Here is a 12,121-nt window from a genome sequence, read left to right as displayed (position 1 = left end):
ATTTCCAAAGGCCAACCCCTTATTTTTCGAGTAGATTCTGAATTTGAACTTAGTTTCTTCTAAAACCAAATCATGTGGGATGGTGGATACATAATGGATGATGATGCAATGAAGAAACACGTGAAAAAAATATGCAGATCAAAAAATCTTTTTTTTTATATTATTATTATTATTATTATTAATGTGAAGCAATATTGATGTAAATAAACAAACTATTATTTATAATCTATTATTTACCATTTTGTGATGTATGGATATAATACTAATAAAAAAATATTCCATTTTTTCTTTTTATTGTTTAATGAAAATGCAACAAAAATAAATGGTAGCAAAAAATGATTAAGTGTAAAAATAAAAGCCAACTTTTAATCTATTCTTTTTGGATGCACTAAAAGAACACTAAAATTAATATGATAAAAAATAAGTCTTTATTATTTATTTTTGATGCAACATGTATAAATGTGAAAATAATTCTAGATTTAAAAGAAATGGTTTATGTGAAGTAAAGTCAAAACCAAGTAAAATACCCTAAATTACTTAAAGTGACAAAGTACTTATTTTGTGCAACTTCTAATCATGAGAAATGTTACTTTAAAAATGCTAAAAGATTAAATCAAAATAAATAGTGACTTTGACCCTTCTTCAGATGCAAGCCAATGGTGAACACACGATGCAGATAAAAATAGTGAATTCAATGTAGCAAACGAGTCTGATTTATGCAAATGAATAATTTTGAAATTAATGAGCCTAATGACTAGATGAAGTAGTTATTGAGGTATGATAACTACCCATATCTAATTGTCTTAAACTCGGGAAGATGAACTGCCACGATGTTCATACTTTCAGGATAGAAGTCAATTAGATACAATAAGCCCCCAAAATTTTATCTGCCGAGAAGCAGAGATGAAATGCAAATGAAAAATGCAATGAAATGCAGAGATGAAATATAGAGAAGTTAGAAAAACGAGTTCACTGGGATAGGATACTAGATCAATATCAACCCCCGAGTTGATACTAATCAAACTGCCAAGACTGCCATCATCATAAGGGTGATGATTATACCAAACTTCAACGATCTTCATCACCAAAAGGATAATGATTAGATCACAGTGACAAACATCACCATCACCAAAAGGATGATGGTTAAACCAAACTTCAATGATTGTTATCACTAAAAGAATGAGGATAACATCACACTTACTTCAAAGATTGTCGGTACCAAAAGGATGACGGTAAGATCAACAACAAAGCTTACTATAAATAAAAGAATGATAGTAAGACTTAACAACTTGCAAATATCATTGACACCAAAAGGATGACGGTGAGATCAAACTGACAAGGATTTTCCATCACCGAAATGATGATGGCCATCATCAAAAGGATGATGATTAATTCATAATTTCAAAAAATCACCATCACCAAAAGGATGAAAGTAAGACCAGCAAACTCAAAGATTTCCCTCACCAAAAGGATGAAGATTAATTCATAATGAATTCAATGATCACTGGCACTAAAAGCATGACAGTAAGATCAAACAACAAAGCTTGTTATCACCAAAAGGATGATAGTAAGCACATAACTTCAATGATAACCATCACCAAAAGGATGACGGTAAGATCAAACAACAAATCTTGTTATCACCAAAAGGATGATAGTAAGACCATAATGATTGCAAAGATCGTCATCACAAAAAGGACAATGGTTAGACGAAAACATCAAGAATCGCCGACAGCAAAAGCATGACGGTAAGATCACAATAAAGCTTGCTATCACCAAAAGAATGATAGCAAGCATACAACTTCAATGATCACCACCACCAAAAGGATGATAGTAATCATACAACTTCGATGATCCCCGTCACCAAAAGGATGAAGGTAAGATAAAAAAAAAAGCTACCTATCACCAAAAAGATGACAACCATCACCAAAAGGGTGATGATTAGTATTAATGATAAAAAGACTTCCATCAAAATGATGATAGTAAAAACAATTGTTGGAAAATAAGACAATTGAAAAAAGATCTATAGAACAAACTTGTTGGGGAATATGGGACATTAATGGGTAATACTTGCTTGGAGATATCATCAACAAAAGGTTGAAGAAAATATTCATTAAGGAACACCATCCTTATCAACAAAAGGTTGAAGGGAAGGATTCCTTGAAATATATAATTCCAATCAACAAAAGGTTGAAGGGAAGGATTCCTTGAAAGATATAATTCCAATCAACAAAAGGTTGAAGGAAGCAACTCACTAGGGAACACCCAAAAAGAAAACAATGTAGGTTAGGAACTTACTCATAGAAATACCACTAGCTTAATTGAAGATAACATCTTCATCAACAAAAGGTTGAAGGAAGCAACTCAGTAGGAACTCCCAATGAGGAAACAAAATAGGGTAGGAACTCACTCAGAGAAATACCACTGAATTAGATGAGGAAATCGACCTGAACTTTCATGATTGATCTCGGATCCTAGCTTATGCATGTATGCATGTTTGATTTATATGATACTTTACCTTAGTGTAAATACGGTGCATGAGTTGGTGCACTGATATACATGTAGGGATGAAACTGTTGTGGATATTTTTAAGGTTCATGTAGGAACGCAAATGACTCACATGATTGTGTATAATGTCTCATCTTAGAAGAAATGATATGTATATAGTGATGCATGACATATTTTTTATTTATTTTTGAAACTACTTGTTTTGGAGGGAACGTTGTGCATGAAGTGATGCATGTGATGCATGTTTGAATGCAAATAGATGATTAGATGTTTGGAATTGGTCTCCCTCTTTCAAAGGTGAGATCTTTTTTGGATATCAATGTTGATTGGATTTGTATTTATGGTGATTCTATCAATGTGGGATATTGTCTTTTTATAGTTTCCAATATGGATTGGACTTTGGTTGATGAAAGGATTTGACTTCCCGACACTCGAAATTTGACAATGCAATGATTAGAGGATATATGTAGATTCTCTTGAGGCCCCAATGTTGATCCCTTGCTGATGAATTGCGTATTTGTTCCTCAAAACTTTAACTTCTTTTACTGAGGACCAGGATGGCCTGCAAATGAGCGTAGTGACATGATCAATGCATTATGATTATGCTCTTGCTCTGCCCTAAGGCTTCTTGTTAAGGTATGATGTTGTATTAGCGTGACTCTGGAAACTTTAACGACCACTAGTGTCTGGAATGGTCTTTAACCAACTTGACAGTATGGAAGGAATTTACCCTTTGCAACTTTTCTTGCCCCAGTATATAGAGTTTTTGAAGGAATTATCCTCGAAAGGAAGCTTTGGGAGTGATTATATCATGACATGGTCTGAGATGATTTACCCCAGTGTCTGAATCTTGTAGTGGCCTGCCCCTAATTAACAGGTTCTTAAAACAGTTCACTTCGGATCGACTAATCTTTGGAAGTTGGGTTTCACTGTACTCTTGGGATGAATTTCCCCTGATTGAGCCTTTGAGGGACTTGCCCCAACTTTTGAAGATACTTGTCTTTAGCTAACTGACTCTTGGAGTGGTTAATTTTGTTGTGCTCTCGAAATGAATATGTCCCCTGATTTTCCTCAGACTGACTGATCATCAAAGTGATTTGCCTCCCTGATCAACTGCTGCTTGGATATTTGTCTTAGACTGACTAATTCTTAGGTCAACATAGTCATTGGATGACATGCCCCTGATCCATAGGGTTATGAGGTGGTCTTGATTCGAGTCAGCACCAACGAATGTTCAAGTTCCTCTCTGATTTCTTCTTGTAATTTCCTTGATACTAAGAACTTATGTGTAGTTAAAAAATTTCATTAAAAAGTGGTAATTTGAATGCGACATTCATGCAAGTTTTGAAAAAAAAATCATTTATTAGAATGATTTGATATTGTGTCACAAGTGGACCATGAGTCCAAACACGGTGTTGTTTTAGCTAGTGTGAAAGATACAGTGAGAATATGATACCAATACATAATATTAGCAAACCTCTAGGAGTCAGTTTATGAAACCTTTCCGTAGTATGCTTTTAGAATAAACCTTGCTTAAATTAGATCTTTTAAGGGTTGTAATGTGGTATGGTGCATGGTTTTTGAAACAAACGATATAAGGCTTAAATTTGATTTTAACCCACCCATTCTTCATGATGATCTTCAATCCTACATTCAATTAACTTAACATATGAATTCGTCTTCCAAGAGAGCTTGACGGTGTAAAGATGAAGATGAAGATTTTCTTGAAATGACATTCATCTTATTTTGCTTTTTTCCGCGGGTGTCGGTAACCCTTTGATTTTTGATATGGTGGTCACCTAATCTTATGTTATTTTTTGCTAAGGATTTAACAACCTTTTTTATTGTTTTTTTTTCTTTTATCCCTAACTTTTTCCTGGATCGCTTTTTCAAAGATTTTAGTCCATTGGGATTGCCCTAATTTTTGCCTAAGTCGTCTCTTTGGGATGTTTAACTTAGCGGGCTTTTTCTTTTTCTTTTTTTTATTTGATTTTTTTAGAGGTTGTGAATGCCATGTTTATGTCATTGAAGAACAACCTCCATAACTTTTGGATTTTGTATGGTTCCTTCGACACTTTAGGACACATACAAAGTATGGCATGTGGTTGATCCCCAAATGTGATGTTTCATTTTGTAATTAGAATGTGTAGTCAGATCAACTAAACACTACCCTGCCCTGGGTTAAGCATAAACGATTTTTATATCCGAAAGAAGTACCTACTTCTAGGCTTGAAGTGGTTAACTAAGGACTAACTCCTTATCTCTCTAGTGTTTGGAGATTTGAAACAATGCTTGTACATCATCTGCAAGATCTTATCTGAATGCATACCATTAGAAATTATGGGTATTTCCTTTTCATCATTCTCCTTTCAATCTTTGCTAAAACAAATATGATAAAGAAAGTGAAGTGGAGAAGTATGTGTTTGTGCTTTGCAATAAATGAGAAAAGATGAGTGAATAAGAAAAAACTGATTCAAAATATGCATAATCACTTCATTGATAAGAGAAATTATAAATAACAATGCTTAAAGCAAACATTAATTAGACAAACAAGAACAAATCACAAGAATGCAACATGGTAATATGGTATAATGATTTCCTTCATTGAGGAATAAAGCTTTCATTTCTTGATTCATTGCAGGACTAGCTTTGTTGGAAATAGTTCTGCTTGTTCAAACCTGGTATGATGCTTATCTTCGGAAACCCCTTCAATGGAATTTAGTGACGACCGACATGAGGCAGATGAAGCTAGCGGAAATATACCCGAACGCATCGCATGCTCAAACATACAACAGAGTCGCCATCAAACTTTATTTATTCCTGCAGGAAAGGGAAAACATCGATAAAACCCGAGGGAAAGAGATATGTTGGTAAGGAAGTCGATTATGCAAGGGGAAGGTATTAACACCCCTTACATCCATGGTACTCCATGGGAACCTTTTTTATTGTTCTTGCTCGAATGGGTGTGATATCTAAAGATTACTCGCAAAAGAATGAGGGAAAAGAAAGAAATAGATAAAGTGCCAGGTGAGAATTAAGGCCCTCATGCCTACGTATCCTCATAGTGCAATGAGGAATTCAGAGCTCCGTAGTTCAAAGAACTAGTGGTGGGAGATGAAAACAAGAGTGATCAAAGGCATGGTCTAAACCAAAGGATTATGTTGTTTGAACTCCAACAAGGGGTGAAATATGAACCCAAGAGTAAACTGGCATGAACCAACAAGTAAGGGGGCCAAGGCATGGTATCACTGTATTGGAATAACCAAAAATAAAGGAATTAAGTGTTTGGTTTCACAACACAAAGAACTCTTGGTTCACAAGGAAATACAAGAGGGAGCTCAAAGAGGTAGTGCATATGTCTCAAAGAATCAGTTATATCACATGGAGTGAATGAAGATAGAATATGGATGCATCATGGAGATGAATGGAATGAAGTGACCAAAGTCACAGAATTGAATATTTGGTAACAAGTGACTGAAGAGGTATAGTTTGAAACCAAAGGTCAATGTATGTTGGAATCCATAGAAGAAATTGAATTTGTACCATAGAGGGAAGATGACATAAACCACAAGTGAGGTGCCTAGGGCATGGTATCACTGTATGGTTGGGCCAAAAAAGGAAGAATTAAATGTCTAGGTACGAGCCAAACAATTATAGGTACAAATGCGGATTTGTCACTATATGGTCCTAAAATGGTATATATGGAATTCCAAAGAAAATTGTATTTCAATTTCAAAGAAACATTATGTCACTAGGGTGAACGATTTATGATTGAATATAGATAATGGATCATGAAAGATATGGATGGTGTAACACCCTTCTAAAATACCCCAAATATTTAATTAAAATAACAACATATATAAATCAGAGTAATTATGCATCCAAGGGTGTTACACAACATTTCACACTATTCATCAAAGTAGCTTGTCATGCTCATTTATTTATCAAATAAAACAGTTGCATAATACGCAGCGGATAGAGATCAAATTATCATTCAAAACATGTAACATATTACATGTAAAATGGTTCACAACCAATCAATAAAATATTCAAAACATCCCATCCCGATGTTACATCTATCAGAGCACGACCCACTAAGGAGACTACACTAGACTCCAAGCATTAGCTTCTACTCAACTCATTGCTCGTTACCTGAAAAATAGTTGTAAGGGTGAGTTCCTCAATCGATATAATAAGCATTATAAATTATCATGTCATGTTAAGTAAATAACACATTTCATCACCCAAATCAGATTACACATTTAGCAACGGCAATATCAACTCAATCATACTCATACTCAATGGCAACACCACACACGTATAATATTGGAATACATCCATTCATATTATACGCCATACATAATTTATGCAATGAGACTCCACACATGCGGTACCGACTATTCTTGAACATATAGTTCAAGCTCACCGATCAAATCCAGATACGGCTACTAAGCTCACTAGTCCCACTCATTTGAGATCTAATGACTCACTCACTAATTCCTCACCATGGGAATTAGCTACAGCCCCGAAGGCTATGCTATGCACACTAATCATCTAGCATGCAAACATCAACAACAAATCCACAATGATTCACTCACTAATTCCTCACCATGGGAATTAGCTACAGCCCCGAAGGCTATGCTATGCACGCTAATCACCTAGCAATGCAACATCAACAACAATCCACAATGGACATATGCTCACACTCTAAGCCATACAACAGTCCATTCATAAATACATGCATAATATATACATTCACAGCATTATGCATATCATCATACATCATCAACACATGTATCAACACGTCATATCATGTCAAATAATTAAACACAGTATTAGCACACTCTACTAATACCTATACTGCTCAAAACAGCGGGAAATAATCCCTACTATATCACACACCGATATAGGCAACCACCAATTAGGCACACATCATTTTAATTAACACTTTTTCCACTCTGCAACAGCGTTAATCGGTTAACGCCCTGGGTTAACCGGTTAACGCAGGCAAAACACACTTACTGCCCAAAACTTAACAGTGTTAACCGGTTAACGCCCTGGGTTAACCGGTTAACGCAGGCAAAACAACACTAATTCTCAATTCGTAACAGTGTTAACCGGTTAACACCCTGGGTTAACCGGTTAACGCAGACAAAACAGCAGTTCCTGCGCTAACACAAAGCAGAATGCAGAGTTCTCCGCATTTTCCGCCGTTGGAGGACTTCCGGACCTCCGATTCCAATTCCGTAAAAAGCTATACGTCCAGTAAATTACGACACACACCATTATCGATTCAATTACAGTTTTTAACACAGTTTATCCAACATCATTTTCAGCATTCACAATCCCAATTAGGGTCAATTCAACGGTTTATCACTACCCATTACATGCTAACCCATAATACCCATTAAACGACGATAAACCCCCCCTTACCTGAGTTAATCCGGCGAATCTTTAAGCTCCAAGCTCTTCTCTTCTTCAACCCTCTTCCTCTTGCTCTGCCTCTTGCCCTTTTCCTCTTTCAGCCGCTTCTCTGAGTTTCACGTGAAAACCTTATTTTCCAAATGAAACTCTTTTTCCTTATTCCAACTTATATATTTTCCAAATTATATTATTATTCCAATAATAATAATAATTCAATAATTCCAAAATAATAATAATACTAATCCAATTATCTAATTAAATTAATAAATATATTATTAACTTAATTTAAATAATTATCATATCATTATCGGGGTGTTACAACTCTCCCCCACTAAAAGAGTTTTCGTCCTCGAAAACATACCTCAAGCGAATAACTCTGGGTAAGACTCCTTCATCTTACTCTCCAGTTCCCAAGTCACATTGCCACCTGCTGGTCCTCCCCAAGCTACCTTCACCAAGGCAATCTCTTTACCCCGCAACTGCTTCAACTCTCGATCCTCGATCCTCATAGGTGATGTTTCAACAGTCAGGTTATCTCTCACCTGTACATCATCTACTTGGACTACATGCGACGGATCATGAATGTACCTCCTCAACTGAGACACATGAAAAACCTCATGCAAATTCGCAAGTGACGGCGGTAAAGCGATACGATAGGCTACCTCTCCTATCCTCTCCAAAATCTGGTAAGGACCAATAAATCGAGGTGTCAACTTCTTTGACTTCAAAGCTCGACCAACACCAGTTATCGGAGTGACACGAAGAAAAACATGATCTCCCTCTTGGAACTCAAGTGACTTCCTCCTCTTGTCATGATAACTCTTCTGACGACTCTGAGCAATTCTCATCTTCTCCTGAATCATCTTAATCTTTTCCGTAGTTTGTTGAACAATCTCCGGTCCAACCACAACACTCTCACCGGACTCATACCAACATAAAGGTGTCCGACATCTCCTACCATACAAAGCTTCAAACGGTGCCATACCAATGCTCGAATGAAAACTATTGTTGTAGGTAAACTCAATCAAAGGTAAATAACAATCCCAAGCACCTCCCTTTTCCAAAACACAAGCTCTCAAAAGATCCTCTAATGACTGAATCGTCCTCTCAGTCTGACCATCAGTCTGCGGATGATATGCAGAACTCAATCTCAGCTTAGTTCCCAAAGCCCTCTGCAAACCTTCCCAGAACTTCGATGTAAATCTAGGATCTCTGTCTGAAACAATACTCGACGGAATACCATGCAAACTTACAATCTTCTCAATATACAACTCGGCTAATCTCTCTAACGGATAATCCATTCTGATCGGAATGAAATGAGCCGATTTTGTCAACCTGTCAACAATCACCCAAATGGCTTCAAAATTCTTATTTGTCCTCGGCAAACCCGAAACAAAATCCATACTGATACTATCCCACTTCCACTCTGGAATAGCCAACGGTTGCATTAGCCCAGACGGCTTCTGATGCTCAATCTTTGACTTCTGACAAGTCAAACAGGAATAAACAAAACTCGCAATTTCTCTTTTCATTCCCGGCCACCAAAATAACTTTTTCAAATCATGATACATCTTCGTAGCTCCAGGATGAATACTCAGGCCACTACGATGTCCTTCTTCTAGAATACTCTTCTTAAGTTCGGTAACATCCGGAATACACACCCGATTACCAAATTTCAAAATGCCATTCTCATCAACTCTGAATTCACCACCTTGACCTTGATTCACTAGAGTCAACTTATCAACCAAAAGCACATCGGATTTCTGACCCTCTCTGATCTCATCCAGAATACCACTCGTTAACTTCAACATTCCCAATTTAACACTATTGTGAGTATTCTCACACACCAAACTCAAGTCTCTAAACTGCTCAATTAAATCCAATTCCTTAACCATTAACATAGACATATGTAATGATTTCCGACTCAATGCATCAGCCACTACGTTTGCTTTACCCGGATGGTAATTCAAACCAAAGTCATAATCCTTCAGAAATTCTAACCATCTCCTCTGTCTCATATTCAGCTCTTTCTGATCGAACAAATACTTTAAACTCTTATGGTCACTGAAAACCTCAAATCTTGACCCGTACAAGTAATGCCTCCACAATTTCAGAACGAACACCACAGCTGCCAACTCTAAATCGTGCGTCGGATAGTTCCTCTCATGAACCCTCAGCTGTCTCGAAGCATAAGCTATAACCTGCTTATTCTGCATCAACACACCACCCAAACCCAACAATGAAGCATCACAGTAAACCTCAAATGGTTCCGACGGACTCGGTAATATCAGAATAGGAGCAGTAGTTAACCTTCTCTTTAACTCTTGGAAACCTCCTTCACATTTTGAGTCCCAAACAAACGCTTGCCCCTTTCTAGTCAACATCGTCAACGGTAACGCCAACTTAGAAAATCCCTCAATGAATTTCCTATAATAGCCAGCCAAACCAAGAAAACTCCTTATCTCAGAAACTGACTTCGGAGCTTCCCACTTAGACACCGCTTCTATCTTAGAAGGATCAACAGCAACACCACCTCTTGAAATCACATGACCAAGAAAACTAACCTCTTCTAACCAAAATTCACACTTAGATAGTTTAGCAAATAACTTCTTTTCTCGTAGAACTTCTAAAACCACTCTCAAATGCTCAACATGCTCTTCTTCAGATTTCGAATACACCAAAATGTCATCAATAAACACCACAACAAACTGGTCTAGGTACGGATGGAAAATCCTATTCATATACTCCATGAATACTCCAGGCGCATTAGTCACACCAAAAGGCATTACAGAATACTCATAATGTCCATACCTCGTTCTGAAAGCAGTCTTCTGAATATCCTCAGTTTTCACACGTATCTGATGATATCCCGATCTCAAATCTATCTTGCTGAACACAGTCGCACCAACCAACTGATCCATCAAATCATCAATCCTCGGTAAAGGATACCGATTCTTGATCGTCACTTTATTCAGTTGCCTGTAGTCCACACACAACCTCATAGTACCTTCTTTCTTCTTAACCAATAACACTGGTGCACCCCACGGTGACACACTCGGACGAATAAACTTCTTATCCAACAGATCTTCCAGCTGACTCTTCAATTCAGCTAACTCAACAGCAGACATACGATACGGAGCCATCGATATCGGTCTAGTACCAGGTACCAAATCAATCGAGAACTCAACTTCACGCTCTGGCGGTAATTCATTCACTTCTCCTGGAAACACATCAGGAAAATCACACACCACGGCTAGATCACAAATCGCCAGTTTATCTTTAGCCTCTAAAGTCGCTAACAGCATAAACAACTCTGCCCCATCTGCTACTTCCTCATTTACCTGCCTGGCTGATAGAAACAAACTCTTTCCTTCTTAAATCTCAGGAAATATCACAGTCTTATCAAAACAGTTGATGGAAACCCGGTTAAACACCAACCAGTTCATACCCAAGATAACGTCAATCTGCACTAGTGGAAGACACACAAGGTCTATTCCAAAGTCTCTACCAAAAATACTCAAAGGACAACTCAAGCAAACTGAAGTAGTAGTCACTGAACCCTTTGCAGGAGTATCAATCACCATACTACCAAGCATCTCAGATATCTCTAACTTAAGTTTCACAGCACAATCCAAAGATATAAAGGAATGAGTTGCACCTGTGTCAATAATAGCTACAAGAGGAAAGCCATTAATATAACACGTACCTCGGATCAAACGATCATCTGCAGAAGTCTCAGAACCCGATAAGGCAAAGACCTTGCCTCCTGACTGATTCTCCTTCTTCGGCTTAGGACACTGTGGACTGATATGACCCAACTCTCCACAGTTGAAACAAGTTACAGTCTTCAACCGGCACTCTGCAGCCAAATGACCACCTTTGCCACACTTGAAACACTTCATCTCAGCACTGGTACACTCATGGACACGATGTCCAGCCCGACCACATCTATAACACTTAGAAGGGGCACTAGAGTCTCCCCCACTAGGCCTCTTCATCCCACTCTGCTTCTGGAAACCTTTGCCAGCTGCATACGGTTTTCCACGATCATTCTGATTCTTGCCTTTCCTATCAACTCTCTGCTGATAGCTCTCTGCTCTGGCTTTGGAATCCTGTTCAAAAATCCTGCAACAGTCAACCAAGTCAGAAAACACTCTGATCCGTTGGTATCCAATAGCCTGCTTGATCTCGG

The sequence above is a fragment of the Lathyrus oleraceus genome, chromosome 7 (genome assembly GCF_024323335.1).
Source record: "Lathyrus oleraceus cultivar Zhongwan6 chromosome 7, CAAS_Psat_ZW6_1.0, whole genome shotgun sequence".
Lineage (NCBI taxonomy): Eukaryota > Viridiplantae > Streptophyta > Magnoliopsida > Fabales > Fabaceae > Lathyrus > Lathyrus oleraceus.
This window is presented reverse-complemented; position numbering follows the sequence as displayed.